Source organism: Acipenser ruthenus, chromosome 3, assembly GCF_902713425.1.
Source record: "Acipenser ruthenus chromosome 3, fAciRut3.2 maternal haplotype, whole genome shotgun sequence".
NCBI classification, from domain to species: domain Eukaryota; kingdom Metazoa; phylum Chordata; class Actinopteri; order Acipenseriformes; family Acipenseridae; genus Acipenser; species Acipenser ruthenus.
In genome coordinates this window covers 30,375,660-30,393,115 of record NC_081191.1, presented here as the reverse complement: position 1 = coordinate 30,393,115, position 17,456 = coordinate 30,375,660, and the positions used below count along the sequence as shown (strand labels likewise).

The 17,456-nt window shown below is 35.7% G+C and overlaps 1 protein-coding gene across 2 annotated transcripts in view; it reads right to left on the bottom strand.

Moving 5' to 3' along the window:
* Nucleotides 1-9,559: 9,559 nt before the first annotated feature.
* LOC117435724 (lysophospholipid acyltransferase 1-like) overlaps nucleotides 9,560-17,456 on the bottom strand; it is a 45,139-nt gene continuing 37,242 nt past the window's right edge. Inside the window, exon 14 of one of the 2 annotated variants that reach the window (XR_009315341.1) lies at nucleotides 9,560-16,134. The gene's annotated coding sequence lies outside the window, so the exon portion shown is untranslated. The remainder of the gene's footprint in view (nucleotides 16,135-17,456) is intronic. The other variant, XR_009315343.1, reaches the window with a different exon arrangement.

Below are 17,456 nucleotides of genomic sequence, written 5' to 3'. Positions count from 1 at the left end.
GGTTTTCAGCTCTGTCCTCACACAGTCCTTCTAAACACACTGTCTCTGTCCTATTTTAATAAATCCATTGATTTTTATAATTCCAATTCAAGAAGCTAAATGAATTAGGTCAGAAGAGGGTGCTTATACAAGGAGCGCACAATGGGAGGCTGAAATTTAACAAGTAAAGATCTCTCCAACATGGCAGTTTGAAGCACCTGAATAGAAATCCATGGCCCTAGTTGTAATGCAAAATGGATAGATAGTGAACTCTAAGGGCTCAGTTTTAATTTCATTAATGAGAGCACATGTTCTTCATATCCTGAGGACTTATTTTCCTCATTTTCTTTTAAGAAAGCAATCTGAACCAGTGTTTTGCCAAGTCCTAATATATTCATAAAAGAATCCTCTCCTGACACTGTCTTCTTCCCACAACTTAAAGGACTAGCACAGTATTAAAGAAAGTATGAGTGCAATGCAATCTAATGCATTTTAAACACAAAATTACCCTTTTTTCATTTTGAAAAATGTGCCTATTGAATCTTAATTCCCCATGTTAACTGCCTTGAGTAATATTCTTTAGCTAGTTGTACTGTTAAATATCAAAATTGATAATGTTACTATTTTAGAAAGTATTATTGGTACTGACAAATAACATGTTTTCTACAGTGTTGGATAATGTTTTATTGCTCTCTCCTTCACCAACTATTATTTGAATGGTATGCTGAGCTTTACATCTCCAAGTTTTCTGTCAGCTTTTGTATTTTATAAATAAATGGTGTATCATCCATTATTAATACAATATATTAAAAAACTCTCAGATGCCTGTGACTGAAGGTATCTTGTATCTTTCAGGAATTTCCCCTTTGTTTTATCTACCATTTTATCTTAAATTCCTTCGAATTTAAGACTCAGACCAAATTTTCCACCATCAATCTGGGGAAAAAATAAATCAAATAAATATGCATTTACAAAGATACAACCTCAATTACGCATATTGAGGCAGTCTGCGGCCGTCTGCTGTCACACAGAGCATCACAGTTATGTGCTGCTTCTCATTACTCACAGCTGTTTTTCTCCCAATTTGTGAACTGTGGTTTTGCTTGGCATGTCAATACGGGGGTTTGATCAGCATTTCCTGTCTGTCCAAGCTGGTACTGTTTGTTAGAAATGCTGAAATTATAAAAGCTTCTATTCTACATGAAGCTAATGATGCTTCTTTGAAAATGGCTGCCTGTATGTCATGGATGATTCGAGATCGGGCAGTAACGTTTTGGTTCGTCTTTTCTTGGCAGTCAGTCACGTTGCTGCTTGTGTACTCGGGTAGTCATGTCTTTTGTTGGCGATTTTTAATACGCGCATCACTATACTGTTCTCGAATTTAAGATGCAGGATATTTGAGAATATGTATTTCTTTTAAAACCGAATCACACTGAAATTCCATTAGCTGCATTATTGGCGCATCATCCACTTTGATAGAAAAAGGGTGTGATAATAATGAAAAATAATTTTCACTGGCATTAAAATCTGAAAACGATGTTGGAACTCCTGCAACAAGCCTCTGATGAATGCAGCATACTCACTTGCAGAGCTGCCTGTACTGTTATTAACTTCTTTCAAGCTTGAAAAGTGCACGAGATTAGCAGCTCAGTTGGCATTCCAGTAGCTGCAGTTTCTGTTCAAAGGCCTTAACACTGTCGTACAGCTGATAAACAAGATGCCTTTTCCCTTAAGGAGATTTGTGATGTCGACCAAGAGTGCAAGATCCAAAAGCCATTTTTCATCTAAAAATAGCTGTACATCTCCCCCTTTCTTTCTGGACCTCTCAGAGCTACATTTCCCATCATTCCTATAAAATGTAGTTCTGAGAGGTCCATGTGGGCTCATGGGAAGCTATCTTGAGGCAGGGATTGCAATTTAAAAGTTTGAAAAAGTGGTCAAAATGTAAAAACACACACCTTACGTAAACAGTTGTAGCAACACATGGGAACGTAACACAATAAAATAAAAAGGTCCTTACGTGCCCTTTAAGTGCTCTGAGGTCAGCTAATCAGTTCTACTTGCCAGTCATAGATATATACACAGGCAGGGTCAGCAAATGTTTGTACAATTGTAAGAGCCAATACCATTTAGTGAACATTTGCTACAAAATGAAACATCAACAGATCAACAGTACCTGTTCTCTAATGATGGTGATGGCCATTACGACTACTTGTTGCTGTCCTTGCCTGCGTTACATATTTTTGCCATCAAACTTTATTTGAAATGGATGCCAAAAAGATTCACTGCATGTCAATTGGAAGCAAACTATGTCAATGATTTTATTAAATAAAATGATTCATGAACTTTAATCTACATAAATGTGTACATTAAAGCTAGTAAATGTTAAATAAATGAGATTTAGCTTTATTTATTTTATTTATCAATATGTTGTACACTTCATTAACAAATGTCAGGGTGTATATAGGTCAGGATTGAGATTACTCGGGCTGACTTTAGCCAGTGCCATTGACCCTCTTAAAAAAAAAAAATAATAATAACACAATTAAAAAAAAAAAAAAGCTTTCTTTTTTATTCCATGGCCTTTCTCTTCTCATTGTTTCACTTCTTTGTCTCCCTGTGGTTTTATTACCCTGGTTTCCATTTATACCCTTATTATATTACCTTATTAAATTGCTCTGTATAGCAGCCTGCAAATCCACATGTACATTCAACATCGTTATTGTTGGCGGATTTTATAGACGGCAATCAGACCTTTCAAATAGCATTTAGATTGTGCTAGTTGATGAATTAATTATGGAATGTGTTAGCATTGTGAAAAATCAAGCTAAAAAAAAGAAGATTGTTCTGTATTTGAGAGTTACAAGAATTAAAACATCTTGTTTTTAAATTCATTAAAATATGTATTAAGCATTATAGCTATTAGACAGCCAGTAAGAAAATAAATTACACCAATTATACATCTTCTTTGTTTTTTCTCTTGTTCTACTAAATTTGTATTTCTTTAATTGCGTAAGATAATTGACTGTGTTTTAAAATGTTGGTGTGATGAAGTGGCACTCTTGAGAGGCTTCCTTAACAAATTGACTACAAGGATCTGTTCATTTTTAGCTGTGGACCGTGGAGACTTCTGAAGTATTTCTGCTTGATACATTTTGAGAGGTTCTGAGTGAGACACACATATGAAACGTGTCAGACACTGGTGTCTGAGATAGCCTGTGGCATGTCTGTGCTACGCGTGAGGCTGTCAGGAAAATGGTTTAAAAGAGTTGGGAAGATAGATTATGATTAGGACATTATCATGGTTTATAAAATATATAGTAGACTGACATTGATGTGATATAGCTACCTGGAATTTCTTTGTATTAGATAGTTTACAGCAGATTGATGGAAATTACATTATTGTTATTTAACAATATATTATACAAATATATAGTATAGTGCTCTGTGTAAGAGGCAAGCTGATTTTCAGAGAGGCCAGTCAGATTATACCCTATATAATATTCTATATACATCACCTTGAAAAAGGTGGCTGCTAATTCATAGATACAGGTTAACTCAAGGTGCATAAAACAAAGCCGTATGTGTCTATTGTTGTTTATAATGACTTGATTATTGGTATGGGTAATTTTACCTTGCATTTTTGAAGTGTCATAAAACATATTTTACCTTTTTTTGTGAAAACTGTCCAGCAAAACCTTCTTAGCTTAATGTATTTTGCCTACTACAATTATAGAAGCCAATCAGACCCACTAAGAAGTGGTATCTATATATAACAAACACAGTACAGTGTGTCTCTATATTTTGCATTTTACAGTAGTTGCAAAACATTGATACAAATGGTTTAAAAAAACAAAACTGTCAATTTGGTATTTATTATTCATTCTATTTAATATATTCCATTATATTATTTTAGTTGTATTAAATATTAGATCAGTTTTCTTAATAAAATTATATTTTGCTGTTTACAGTAAACCTGTCCTTGGGACCAGGTGCACTCTAATAAAATTCACCCTTAAGAGCACCCAATCCATTAAGACTGTCCTCTTCAAGTACTTCTATTAGGACCAGCTCTCTATCTAAACCATGGTATACATGTTTCTTAATTACCAGTACATAGGTTGGCAAAATATCACCTCATTATAATTCATCCTGAGATAGTCAAGGTGGATAACACATTACTTATGCAATATTGACACTGTGGATAGTAATTGACTGTTTAAAAAAACTGAATGTTAAGAGATCTTACTGACATTGATAAACATAAAAAACAACAACCAAAAAACAAAACAAAACAAACAAAAAAAAAAACAATACAACTATTATAGTATTTTTTATTACAGGATTATTAATTCAGACATTATCAAATATCAAACTACTAAAGTTGCATCTGGTATTTAAAGTTATTTGTTAATAGTTTTTTGTTAATAGTAACACATCTGGTTTCACACACTCTGACTAATGCTAACATTGGGCTACCTAATTTTACCTTTAAGGTTAGTGCTATTCAGGGTCAGTGAAAGAATACATGCCAGTTTTTGCTTTCCTAAAAGCAAATAACTGGGTACATTTGACAGTATGGCAAAGGCAGATTTTCAGAGAGAAATACAATCATTTCAACAGTTTAAAACTGACAGAAATGATTATTACTGCAATTTACTACAAAACTGTTCCTCTAAAAATCCTATAAAGCACAGTGGCTTTCTTTGCAGGCTTAAAGCTGTATGACTAGTGCCATCTACAGGATACATAATGGTACAACTGCTGCTTTCAATAGACCTTCTACCTGGCTATATTTATTTTAAGTGGTTTTAGCGAATAAAACAATTCGAAACAGCCTCTGATGTGCATTACCATTTGCCATATAGGCCTCATGTGTTGTGAAAGAAACACATTTTAGAGTAAACTTCTATTTGTATTTTTAAATCTTGGTTGAAGTCCTCAGTTAGCTTGCCTCACTTTCAGGTAATCTGTTGTTGTTACACATCTTAGGTCATTTCATTACAGCAGTGTGTTAACAGTTTTTATGCAGTGTGAGTCTTGTGTTAGAAATGTACATTTTCTTGGGAAGCATGCAACATGTGTTAGTCTGCCTCAAAATCCATTGATGACAGTAAGTACTGTGTAGCGTAAATACAGTAACCCTTTTAAATATAGGAAAGCATTTTTAGAAACATTTATTACAAGTAAAATACAACTTTATTACAATATAACTTGTTATATACTCATTTGTAAGGGGTCGGACTAGTTAAGTTATGAAAAACCTTCCAGATGCTACTTTTCTTACATATCACATGTTTTTTTTGTTTGTTTGTTTTGGTTTTTTTTATAATTTTTTGCTTTACAAAAAAAGTTAAGGCAAAAACATCCAGCTTTATTAAGTGTACACTTTTGCATTCATATGGACTGGAAACAATAAGGGTCTGAGCACTGGTGCTTGTGAGACCACAGTCCTCCTTTGTCTGAAACTGCTTCTCTGTCAAGCTCTGTTCTTTAAAATACCAGATGCTGCATGTTATACTACAAGTGCCCGTCTGTCTATTATTCTAACAGCTTGTTGGCAAAGAGGCTCAGTCACTTCTTCATTCTACAATGTTCTATTAGTGGTCAACAAGTCTTTTAGTTGCAGCTTGTTTAGAACTCAGCTGCCACGGTTCAGGGTAGGAAACTCCACTCAAAATAACAGACTAATTTTGTGAATGCCTATAAATATATAGGCCTTTATTTTTCATTTTCATATAAGATACTGAAACTGTTTAATTGGCTTTCTTAGCTTTCTCTTTAGTTACTTCCAGTCCCACTGTCTCAGACACATTCCCGGGTAGGTATTTACCAACTAAGTCTAAGCATCTATGCCCAATTCCTAAATTATTATTAAATGCAGATTAAGTTTATATACTGAATTAAAAGACACATTTTCCTTTTTTTTGTTTAACCTAACCTTGCTTGAAATATCCCTTGATAGTGATTATTGGATTCTGAGCCTGAACCTCTGGTAGAACAGCCATATTTGTCCATTCCTAGTTAAGGATTATCATTTTATTTGTGTGGTTTTGTCAGTTCTGGCCTAAGGACAATGCAGCCATGTTGTAGTGTTTGGAGACAGAACTACAAATTACAGTACATTGAAAACCTGGCATCTGGTCACATCAAGTTAAAAAGGAATGCTGACAGACATTTATTATTATTATTATTATTATTTATTTCTTAGCAGACGCCCTTATCCAGGGTGACTTACAATTGTTATAAGATATCACATTATTTTTTACATACAATTACATTGTTTTTTACATACAATTACCCATTTATACAGTTGGGTTTTTACAGGGGCAGTGCCACATACAATTTTTAAAAAGTGTGTGTTTCAGAAAGATTGGGGGAGGTGGGTGTTAAAAAACAGTCACATGACAAGCAGACTTATTATAAACAATTGCTACATTGCAGCATATCCAGCTATTATGTATTTGTATTTTAATTAAGAACACTATAGTATGGTTGTTTGTTCTTTTGCTTTATTATTATTATTATTATTATTATTATTATTATTATTATTATTATCTATTTGCTGATTATTCACTGAAGATCTAGATTTAGATATTTCTATCATGTAGTAGTAAAAAGATATTTAAATGTTATTATTATTATTTATTTCTTAGCAGACGCCCTTATCCAGGGTGACACCATTGTTACAAGATATCACATTATTTTTAAAATACAATTACATTTTTTTTTGGGGGGGGGGGGGGGGGGGGGTGCACCAGACGAAGGGCACTTTAAAGCAGATAAACATACACTCAGGAAACACATTTTAGATTGTGGCAGCTTTAAAATGGTTACTTCTTGAACATCTTTTTTTATGTATTACTTGACTTTCTATGACGTTGTCAGGTAAATTGTACAATTAATCAATTATAAGACTAAAGATAATTAAGGTCTACCACTAAATTTGAAAAATTCTATAAGTTTTATTAATTTCTCAATGAATGCTCTTCTAGAGAAGAATGGCACTCTCAGGAATGGTTTTCTACTTGACCTATTTGCCGATGCCCATAGCCTGCTAATGAGTAGTACAGAGTTGACAGATACAGCACTGTTATTGTGGTTAAGGCTCCAGTATATTAAGTATCTACAGGGTCAACGGTAATGTTGCTGTTGTTAACAAGGAACATTTCCAAAAGCTTTGTATAATATACAGAATTAGCATACATTTCACAATGCACTGTTTTTTTTGTGATATACCATAAATCATTGTATTCGAATAATTTCTTCTTTTTAGACAGTTTTAAGGGAATTGTAGTTTTTTCTACCTGCACTGAAGTCATATCAGAATAAGATAAAATAAAAAAAAAAACTCTAATACTCTAATATTATCTATTTTCTTAATTTAAATATTTTGTTTGTTAAGTAGCATGCAGTATCTGCTGCCATCAAGTCATTGACAGGGTGCAGTTTGGTACAAAAAGACTTCTGCAAACTTCAAGCTCCCTCTTGTGGTCACATTGTTTTTACGCTAGATCTTCTCAAGTTGAGAGCAAACAAACATTGTATAGACAGTGCAAGCTATACTAATGAGAAATTAAATATATGTAACATGCTAGTATATATGTTTTACAGTTTAGTGTAGATTGTGAAGGAACCTGTTTGATGTATGGTTGCCAAACATCTTGTCTTCCAACAAGTGTTTGTACAAAGAGTATAAGAGTCAAATAGGTAAATATTTTAGCTAATGTCAGTGTTGTTCACAACTAGTGTCTCACTAACTTTGTAGTTAGAGAAAGAGAAAATGCTCTAGTCGAAGGGCAAGTACAGTATGTGTCTTATGCTGATGTCAGTATTTTTTACTAATCAGCTGCTAGGATGAGATCCATTACATGCCATTTAAAGAAAGTTTCACGATCATGAATTATTTGAGCTTTTATCGACTGTAGGATCATGACTGTTCTACCAGTAACCTGATTTTCTGAGACAATCTGTGAAGTTTATAATAAATCATATTGTGTATTCTAAGCGAACTCTAATAAGTGTATTCGAATGCTGTCACATTCATTTTTGCCTAAACTGTTTTTATCCAGTGTTTTAAAATTTGAGTTCTCACTTTTTACCCTTGCATCAAAGCTGAATAAAATTTTGATCAATTCTTAAATCTGAAGTCAACAGTTACTCAACTTCCAAAAAATGCAAGCTACATTGTTGATCTTTATTTAAAAAATAAAAAAGAATCATTTTAAAAATAAACATTGAACATTTTAATGTTTTTATAAATCCACCCACTTTAATTATTTACCACCACATATTTAAAACACACATTAACATTTTTTATTTAACATATAGTACCACAAGTGACTGCATATGATAGAAAGATTTTTTGTTGGAAAGACACCACAATCAACAATGATTTCAGTCACAGCATACAGTGCCTATAGAAAGTCTACACTCCCTTGAACTTTTTTCACATTTTGTTGTGTCAGTACCTCAGAGTTTCATGCATTTAAATTAGGATTTTTTCCACTTATCTACACACCATACTCCACACTGTTAAGGGGAAAAAAGTTTTTATTGAGAAAAAAATTATATATTAAAAATACAAAACTGAAAGATCATAATTGGATAAGTCTCCACCCCCCTGAGCTAATACTTGGTGGAAGTACCTTTGGGACCAATTACAGCTGTGAGTCTGTTGGGATAGGTCTCTACCAACTTTGCACACCTAGATTTGGCAATATTTGACCATTCTTTACAAAACTGTTCAAGCTCTGTCAAGTTCCTTGGGGAGCGTTGATGGACAGCAATCTTGAAGTCATGCCACAAATTTTTCGATTGGATTTAGGTCGGGGCTCTGACTGGGCCACTCAAGGACATTTACCTTTTTGTTCCATAGCCACTCCAGTGTAGCTTTGGCTGTGTGCTTTGGGTCGTTGTCATGCTGAAAGGTGAACTTCCGTCCCAGTTTCAGCTTTCTTGCAGAGGGCAGCAGGTTTTCCTCAAGGACTCTGTACTTTGCTCCATTCATTTTCCATTCTATCCTGACAAGTGCCCCAGTCCCTGCCGATGAGAAACATCCAATAACATGATGCTGCCACCATCATGCTTCACAGTAGGGATGGTGTTCTTTGGGTGATGCGCTGTGTTGGGTTTGCGCCAAACATAACGCTTTGCATTTAGGCCAAAAAGTTCAATTTTAGCTTCGTCAGACCACAAAACTTTTTGCCACATGGTTACAGAATCTCCCAAGTGTTTTTTTGCATACTTCAAACGGGATTCAAGGTGGGCTTTCTTGAGTAATGACTTCCTTCTTGCCACCCTACCATACAGGCCAGATTTGTGGAGTGCTTGGGATATTGTTGTCACATGCACACTTTGACCAGTCTTGGCCATAAAAGCCTGTAGCTCTTGCAAAGTTGCCATTGGCCTCTTGGTAGCCTTTCTGATCAGTCTCCTTCTTGCTCGGTCATCCAGTTTGGAGGGACGGCCTGATCTAGGCAGGGTCTTGGTGGTGCCATACACATTCCACTTCTTAATAATCATCTTGACCGTGCTCCAAGGGATATTCAAGGCCCAAGGGATATTCAAGGCCCAAGGGATACCCATCCCCTGATCTGTGCCTTTCAACAACTTTGTCCCGGAGTTCTTTTGAAAGCGCCTTGGTGCTCATGGTTGAGTCTTTGCTTTGAAATGTACTACCCAGCAGAGGGAACCTACAGGAACTGCTGAATTTATCCTGAAATCCTGAAATCATGTGAATCACTACAATTTATCACAATTTGACTTGGTGTGTGACTCTGAAGGCAATTGGTTACACCTGAGCTAATTTAGCTATTACAAGGGGGGTGGACACTTATCCAACCAAGCTATTTCAGTTTTTATTTTTAATTAATTTTCTACAAATTTCTAGAATATTTTTTTCACTTGGAAGTTGTGGGGTAGGATGTGTAGATAAATGGAAAAAAAAACTTTTAATGCATTTTAATTCCAGGCTATAAAGCAACAAAAGTTGAACATTTTGAAAGGGAGTGTAGACTATAGTCTATAGGCACTGTATACCAACAAGTTGTTGATGCCCTGTGACAGAAATACAGTGATTCTTGGTGGTAAATCTCCCTCCCGACCTGTGAGGGCGCCAAGTAGTGAGAACAGAGTACCTTGGACGGGCTGGCCCGACAGTTCTTTCCCAGGGTTCAAAGGAAGTCGGCCAGCTAGAAAGGGGGCACACTGGTGACCGTGTTTGTACATTGTGGGAAGGATATTTGTGTTTATTATTTGTGTTTACTGCAACCCCGTTGTTATTTACTCCGTGCACTACACATTGCTGTGTATTGCCGGGGATCATTATTTGGTCACCAGACCTGGATTGTTAAGAAAATAAAATACTTTTCCAACTGGATTACAAATCTCTGTCTGCTACTTACACACCGCATTAATCCTGCACCTCTACACTGCAAACCACTTTGTCACACGCCCTTTCAGAACTGACCAAATAAAATTACAAATTAAAGTATTGTATTTTATTTGTTTTGTCATGAGTGACCCTAAAACCCGTCTTCCTTTGTACAAGGTGCGAGCACCTTTTTTGAGTGAAACAGCTTAATTTATTTGAAGTCTTCCCACTGATGATTGAGATTGTAGAGACGGGAGCCCAGCTAACAAGATTTAAGTTTTTTGCAGGTATCAGGCTTTTAAAGACTGTCACCCACACCTGTGGTGGTTTTGACAGACTCGCTGAGAGCAGAAACTGACCCAAGACTGTCACAGCTACTGGAAGCAGGCTGATCTTTGGGAAACAAATTGAACATTTGTGACACTGCAACAAATATTGTAATAACTGTAATGTATTTTAAAGAATATAAAGTCAGCAGAAATATTAAACAAAGTGTTAAAACACACTATTCAGAAACATTTTTATAATGTAGTCTATGAGAATATTGTAGGATTCCATATTCCTGTTTATTGTAGTATAAAAGTAGAAAAATATTATTAGTGAATGTGTAAGGTCAGGCCAACCTGCTGAAAGTTCCAAACCTCCCTTATCAGGCAAAAGCATCTTTTTTTAATTTAGCTCAGAACCTCAAACATTACGATACAGCGAGAACAGAATGGCAAACTCTAAGGAGCACAGTTAATATGCCAGAAACAATTTAACTAAAATAGGTTTGTGGTTTTACTATAGTAAGAGAAAAAACTAAAGTATTTAAATAGAAGACTGTGAGATTTTAAAATAAGAAACTTAATATAATAAATTTAGAAAATGGATGAGGACGTTAGTCTATCAAAGTATATAAGTCCTAAGTTTTAATATTCAAGGTTGCATTTGCTGCTTAGCAGGTGCCTAATTAAAAATTAACCTCTTGCCTTCTGTGTATATCAATGGAGTAAAATACAATTACAATTTATAAGAGAGACTGTTATATTGAAGTATCTAATTAATAAAATAATTATTGTTGAAAGAACATATTACAGTTAAAAATGACAGAAGTTCAGTACTAACTGACAATGTTAAAATATTTTAATAACTGTACTATGTTTTAAAGAATATACAACCAGTAGCAATACTATTGTAGCAAATTATGAGCAGAATAACAATTTGGTTTAAGAAAACTGAACAAATGTTAATGTTAGAAAAAAAAGGCTTGTTTGTGTGCCTTCATTATTAGGTGCATATAACTTTTTGAAAACATGCCAGACTTAAAAATAGGTCTTCCCCTATATTTAAATTAATAAGCACTATCGTGCGTGGAAGCCGGTGTTAACCTTGGCAGAAGCAGCCATCTGGGGGAACTAAACACAGAGGCTAGGTATTGCAAATTAACAAAAAGAAAAAGTAACCCTTTCTAGACAGAACAATGTTTAAAACTAAAAAAGCTATGTTGCACCTATTTTATTGCAACTATAAGCACAGAGGTTTTAAAATGTATTCTGATCTAATAAGGAACAGAATGAAATCAACTCTTTGAAGATAAATAATATGTCTGAAGTAAAAAGAAGCAGAACATTTGAACTAATAAGTGTTTGTGCCTGTTTGGGGTTTTAGTGTAATAAACATAGTAATAACAACAGAAGTCTTAATAATGCTGTTATATTTCTCAATATTAACAAGCCTATAGTTTAATGGATTCACAGTCATGTACCTTAGTTGGACTAAGTAGTAAGACTTGATCTACAAGTAGTCCTTGAGTTAAAAGCAGATCTTATAGAAAGATTGAAATAGTACAATTATTAAAGTATATGTTTAAAAAAAGCAAGACAATAAAGTGTAAACTGTATTTAATAACTTTAGTACACAGTGGACCTACTGAAGGAGAATATCTAATGTTGTGACCTCTTCTTTACCTGCTCGTAGCAAGGCTGTGCTGGGCATGAAAAGTGAGACTCGCTGGTAATCTGCAGTTTTGAATCCAAGGTCTTTCTGTAATGAGCAAAATTACCTAATGAAATAACTTTTGGTACCACAATAAGAGTGTATTATGGTCTGTTCTCTTCATTATATTATAGAAATTAATGAAAACTTGGCAGCTGAAGCAAGCATTTCATTTAAATTAGTATTAGTATCAGTATCAGTTCTTATCAGGAAGGTAGCGACTTACATTTACATTTATTTAAGTTTCACTGCAGTAATAAACAGAAGTATTTATTTACAGGAAACTGTAGAGTTTAAAAGTGAAAGAATTAAAAGTTTGTCTCAGACACACAGGAAGGGCATTAGACCTTCAAAAGATAAGGCTTAGTCTTTGGCACCTCAAACCAGGATTCGGTGTTGGCTCTTAAAAGCAGGATTTGTCAACCTTGAATGATAACTAACAAAAGGTGCTTTAAGAAAGACAGGAGTATGTACCTCATTATATAAATAAAAATAATGAGAGTTTAGTTATAAAAACCAGGATGTAAGCTTTCTTCTTATCCTGAAAGATACCGGTTCAAGGCTCTCTTGAATCCGGCCAAAAAATGACTTCATGCGGTGAATTTGGAAAAGCGCTTACAGTAGAGTTTCATATTAATTAAAAAACTAGCCTTGGCAGGTAAACAGGGTGTCTGAAACCTACTTGTGCAGGGGCATTTTTAGAGAGGTCAGGCTTAGTCCAAGCATGGTACAGTTAATATGAAGCTATTATGTGGGCAGCAGTGTGGAGTAGCGGTTAGACGCTTGACTGGAGGGTCGTTGGTTCAATCCCAGGTAGGGGACACTGCTGCTGTACCCTTGAGCAAGGTATTATACCTATTATTATTATTATTATTTATTTCTTAGCAGAAGCCCTTATCCAGGGCGACTTACAATTATTACAAGATATCACATTATTTTTACATACAATTACCCTTATACAGTTGGGTTTTTACTGGAACAATCTAGGTAAAGTACCTTGCTCAAGGGTACAGCAGCAATGTCCCCCACTTGGGATTGAACTCCTATTTTCTGTTCTGAATGCCCCTTTATCTAATCTCCATTTGTGACCCCTGGTCCTTGTTTATTTTTTCAGGTAAAAAAAGTCCCCTGGGTCGACACTGTATACCTTTTAGGATTTTGAATGCTTGACTGAGATCACCGCGTAGTCTTCTTTGTTCAAGACTGAATAGATTCAATTATTTTAGCCTGTCTGCATACGACATGCCTTTTAAACCCAGGATAATTCGCTCTTCTTTGCACTCTTTCTAGAACAGCAATATCCTTTTTGTAGCGAGGTGTCCAGAACTGGACAAAATATTCTAGATGAGGTCTTACTAATGCATTGTAAAGTTTTAACATTACTTCCCTTGATTTAAATTCAACACTTCTCACAATATATCCGAGCATCTTGTTGGCCTTTTTTATAGCTTCCCCACATGAAGACATTTCTGAGTCAACATAAACTCCTAGGCCTTTTTCATAGATCCCTTCTTCAATTTCAGTATCTCCCATATGATATTTATAATGCACATATCTTTAAAAAATAAATTATTACGTGCACACATATAAATATATGTTAGAGACAAATTAACATTTATGTATAAATGCCGGCCTATTTGTAACATTGTTAAAATGATTATTAACAACTGACAGGGCTGCATAGGACCAGAGGATGATTCAAAATCAGAGGCAGAGCCACAATAAATGGGTTGTTTAAATTTAAAGTAAATTGTAAAATTGTTGAGATACTTGTGTTGGAATATTGTTTCAAGCTTGTATAATGCAACAAAAATATATTAAAAGGGTTAATGCGTGGCCGAAGGTTTCTCACTGATAACTTACCCTTTCTCAGTCAAAACGGCAAATTTCTCAGTATCTAAAAAGCTTAGAGGGAATGCTGCAAATCAATCAACCTATTTATTTTTTAAAGGTTGTAAACATACCATGGTCAGTGTTGTACAGCCAGGGGCTGTACCTGGGGTCCTTTACCCATTCCTCATTCCATCCCGAGAGGCGCTGTTTACTGTGAGACTCGCTCCTTACAGTGCAGACGCACATGCTGACCTGTGCTGCTCCTCTGACCTAACAGATCCACTGCTGCGCTGCTCCTCTGACCTAACAGATCCACTGCTGCGCTGCTCCTCTGACCTAACAGATCCACTGCTGCGCTGCTCCTCTGACCTAACAGATCCACTGCTGCGCTGCTCCTCTGACCTAACAGATCCACTGCTGCGCTGCTCCTCTGACCTAACAGATCCACTGCTGTGCTGCTCCTCTGACCTAACAGATCCACTGCTGCGCTGCTCCTCTGAGCTACTAGCTTCGCAGCTGCTGGTTGACTGCATGTCTTCAGCAGACACTTTCACTTGCGGTCGCTGCTGCAGGCAAGTGACTTACTTCAGAGTCTACCCCCTCGTCAATCCTTGTACTTTTCTCCCCTTTCAAGGAGGGAAAGGACAGTATTTTTGACTGACCTTCTGCGGTCCGCTTTTTCGGTGACATTCTGAATGGAAAGGGTATGAAAGCAAGACGAGCATTAATTACTTTCAGACTGTCGGGCCTAATTCCAATTAAATGTCAGTATGTATTTATTTTGATAAAATTGAATAATTTATCTCAGTGTATGTGATGTAGCTTCAACATTTCCCCAAATATTAATAACTTAGGTAGCTAGCTACCTAGCTAACATTATCCAACCAACATTTTATACTAATTCGCTCACAATATTCATGTCATCATTAAAGTTACACTGTAGATGATGCAAACATTAATATTAATAAGCAACAAATGATATTTTGTAATGTAATTGCTTGATCTGGAATCAAACTAATTTAGGCTACTTGTGCTAGCTATGTATATATTGTTTTAAAATGTAACTGTGTTGGTGAGAGAAAAAAATAGTTATGAAACTTACCCGAGTGCCTGTAAATGATAATCTGCTTCTTGCGTTGTGTATCATTTCTCACCCAATCATATTTCGATGCGATAATTGGCCACTTCTTGCATTGGCCGTAATTTCACAGCCAATCATGTTTCAGTACAATCACAGGGTCATTCAGATGACATGAACACCAAATACGTCACGTTACATAGGGGGTGGGGAGGCGAGGCGAGATGTGATGAGGCAGCGCAGGAGCCTTGCAAACCCTGTTCCGCTAAAACAAACCTGAAAACTTCGCAAGCACCATTCTGATTTTTTTTTCCAATTCTGTAGGCCCGGCGGCTGCCTTTTGTGACCCACTGGGCCTGTAGAATGGTAGGGGAACTTGACTGGACACAATTCTCATTCCAGAATCAGATGTGGACATCTAGCTGACTACTTTGCATCTCACTGTTCAAACTCAAACAGCAAAACATATCCTGACTGTTGCTTGGCTTTGGTTTTTAGTCAAGAAAAGTGGGGCGCTATCCCAAATGTTGCAAGGTATGCTGTTTTTCTTTCCCCACAAGTGAGCTGTTTAGCTATTGCTATTTAAACACACATTGAAAAATGCTGATGATCCCTTCACATGACTTGTATAAATAGTGACTATAAGTGATTACTTTGGCTGTCCAGTAAATTTCTGCAGCCAAAGCTGGATTTAAACTGACAAAAGATATCATGGTGCTTGCTGATGAGGTTGACTGTTTAGTTGCAAGTTGAGATGTAACAGATGAACTTGTAGTTGACATGGAAGTTACAGTTGATGTGGTATTGACAATTGACGATGATGGCATTAAGAAATCACCAATTCTTGGCCCTGCTTTCCCATACTCTTTCATGTAGTCCTGATGCTTCTTGCCTTTTAAAAATAAATAAATACAATTAATTTAATTTGTTTTTGTTGGAAGTAATTATAAACTGTGTGTTTGCATACAGTATTTGGTTAGGGCTGAAAAAATTAAGACTGGCCCAGACTCCCTAAATATTGAAACCTGAAGTTACATTTTTGTAATTTAGTGGTTTACCTATTCAGATAAAGAACTAACACAATATGTTAGAGAACTTCAAAATGAACCTAGAGCAAAGCAGCATTTGTTTTTCTTTTTAATGCAATAGTAGCTCTAATTAAGCATTTAATTTGTTTACAGAGAATAAACAAATTATTTTATGGGTGAAGGTAGAAAACATGGTGACAAGTGTGTTACTTTTTTCATATTAGCATAAAAGCATTTGTCAGACTTCAGACAATCAATCAAAACGCGGTTAGTTGAGTTTACAAGTCATACGATGTTTATTTATTTAGCAGTTTTACTTTGTTTTTAAAACGTCACTAAACTGTCAGTGTCAAGACCAGTGGAGCTAAAGCAGGTACCTGCATAGCAACAGTGGAGCAAAGCAGGGATGCACATAGCAACAGAAGGCTGACGTCATGTGACTCAGGGACGCACATAGCAACAAAAACGCTTACATGTCATATGCCTACCTAACAATGTTATCTCTTTTGCTAACACAGTATATTTATTTAATGAGTTCATAAATCTGTAGTTGCCTCTGTTAAAATCAAAACCTTAGTTGTTAATCATAAAACACAAACCGCAAAACAACTTATTTAACCCTGCTCCCTCTTACCAGCAGTGCAGCGCCCTTGAGCCCGTCAGACTATCCCTCACAGCGCAGCCCAGGTGCACAGAGGTGCATCTATACTAATCTATTGATGCTGACCTTGCAACACGGCCTAAACCCACGAACGTCTTGTTACGCACAGCTACAGTAAGTTTCAGCTTCTACATATCAAGGACTTTACAGCAGGAATTAAATGGCAGGGATTTTTTTTATATACAGTACTATTACATTTACATTTTCTCCGATTGGGGTCAAATTTAGGGTAATAAAAAGGTAGTACTTAAGAAATCATTTCACAGAATGTTACAAAATATATTAGACATCAAATTCAAGTACTTTAAAGCTCCTTATATATATAGTAAAAACACAATTTTTAAGTAGTTTTAAGACCTTGAACTGGCTACTTAAATTCACAGACCTTCAAGGGTTTTAAGGACCTGTGCGCTGTGGTACCTGCTTTTTTACTAACATATCTCAGGGTAGGTACAACAATAGTGCAGGACAAGTGTTTGTTTCCCATGTTTGGTGTGGTTACCAAACAAAAGTCTATACAAACTG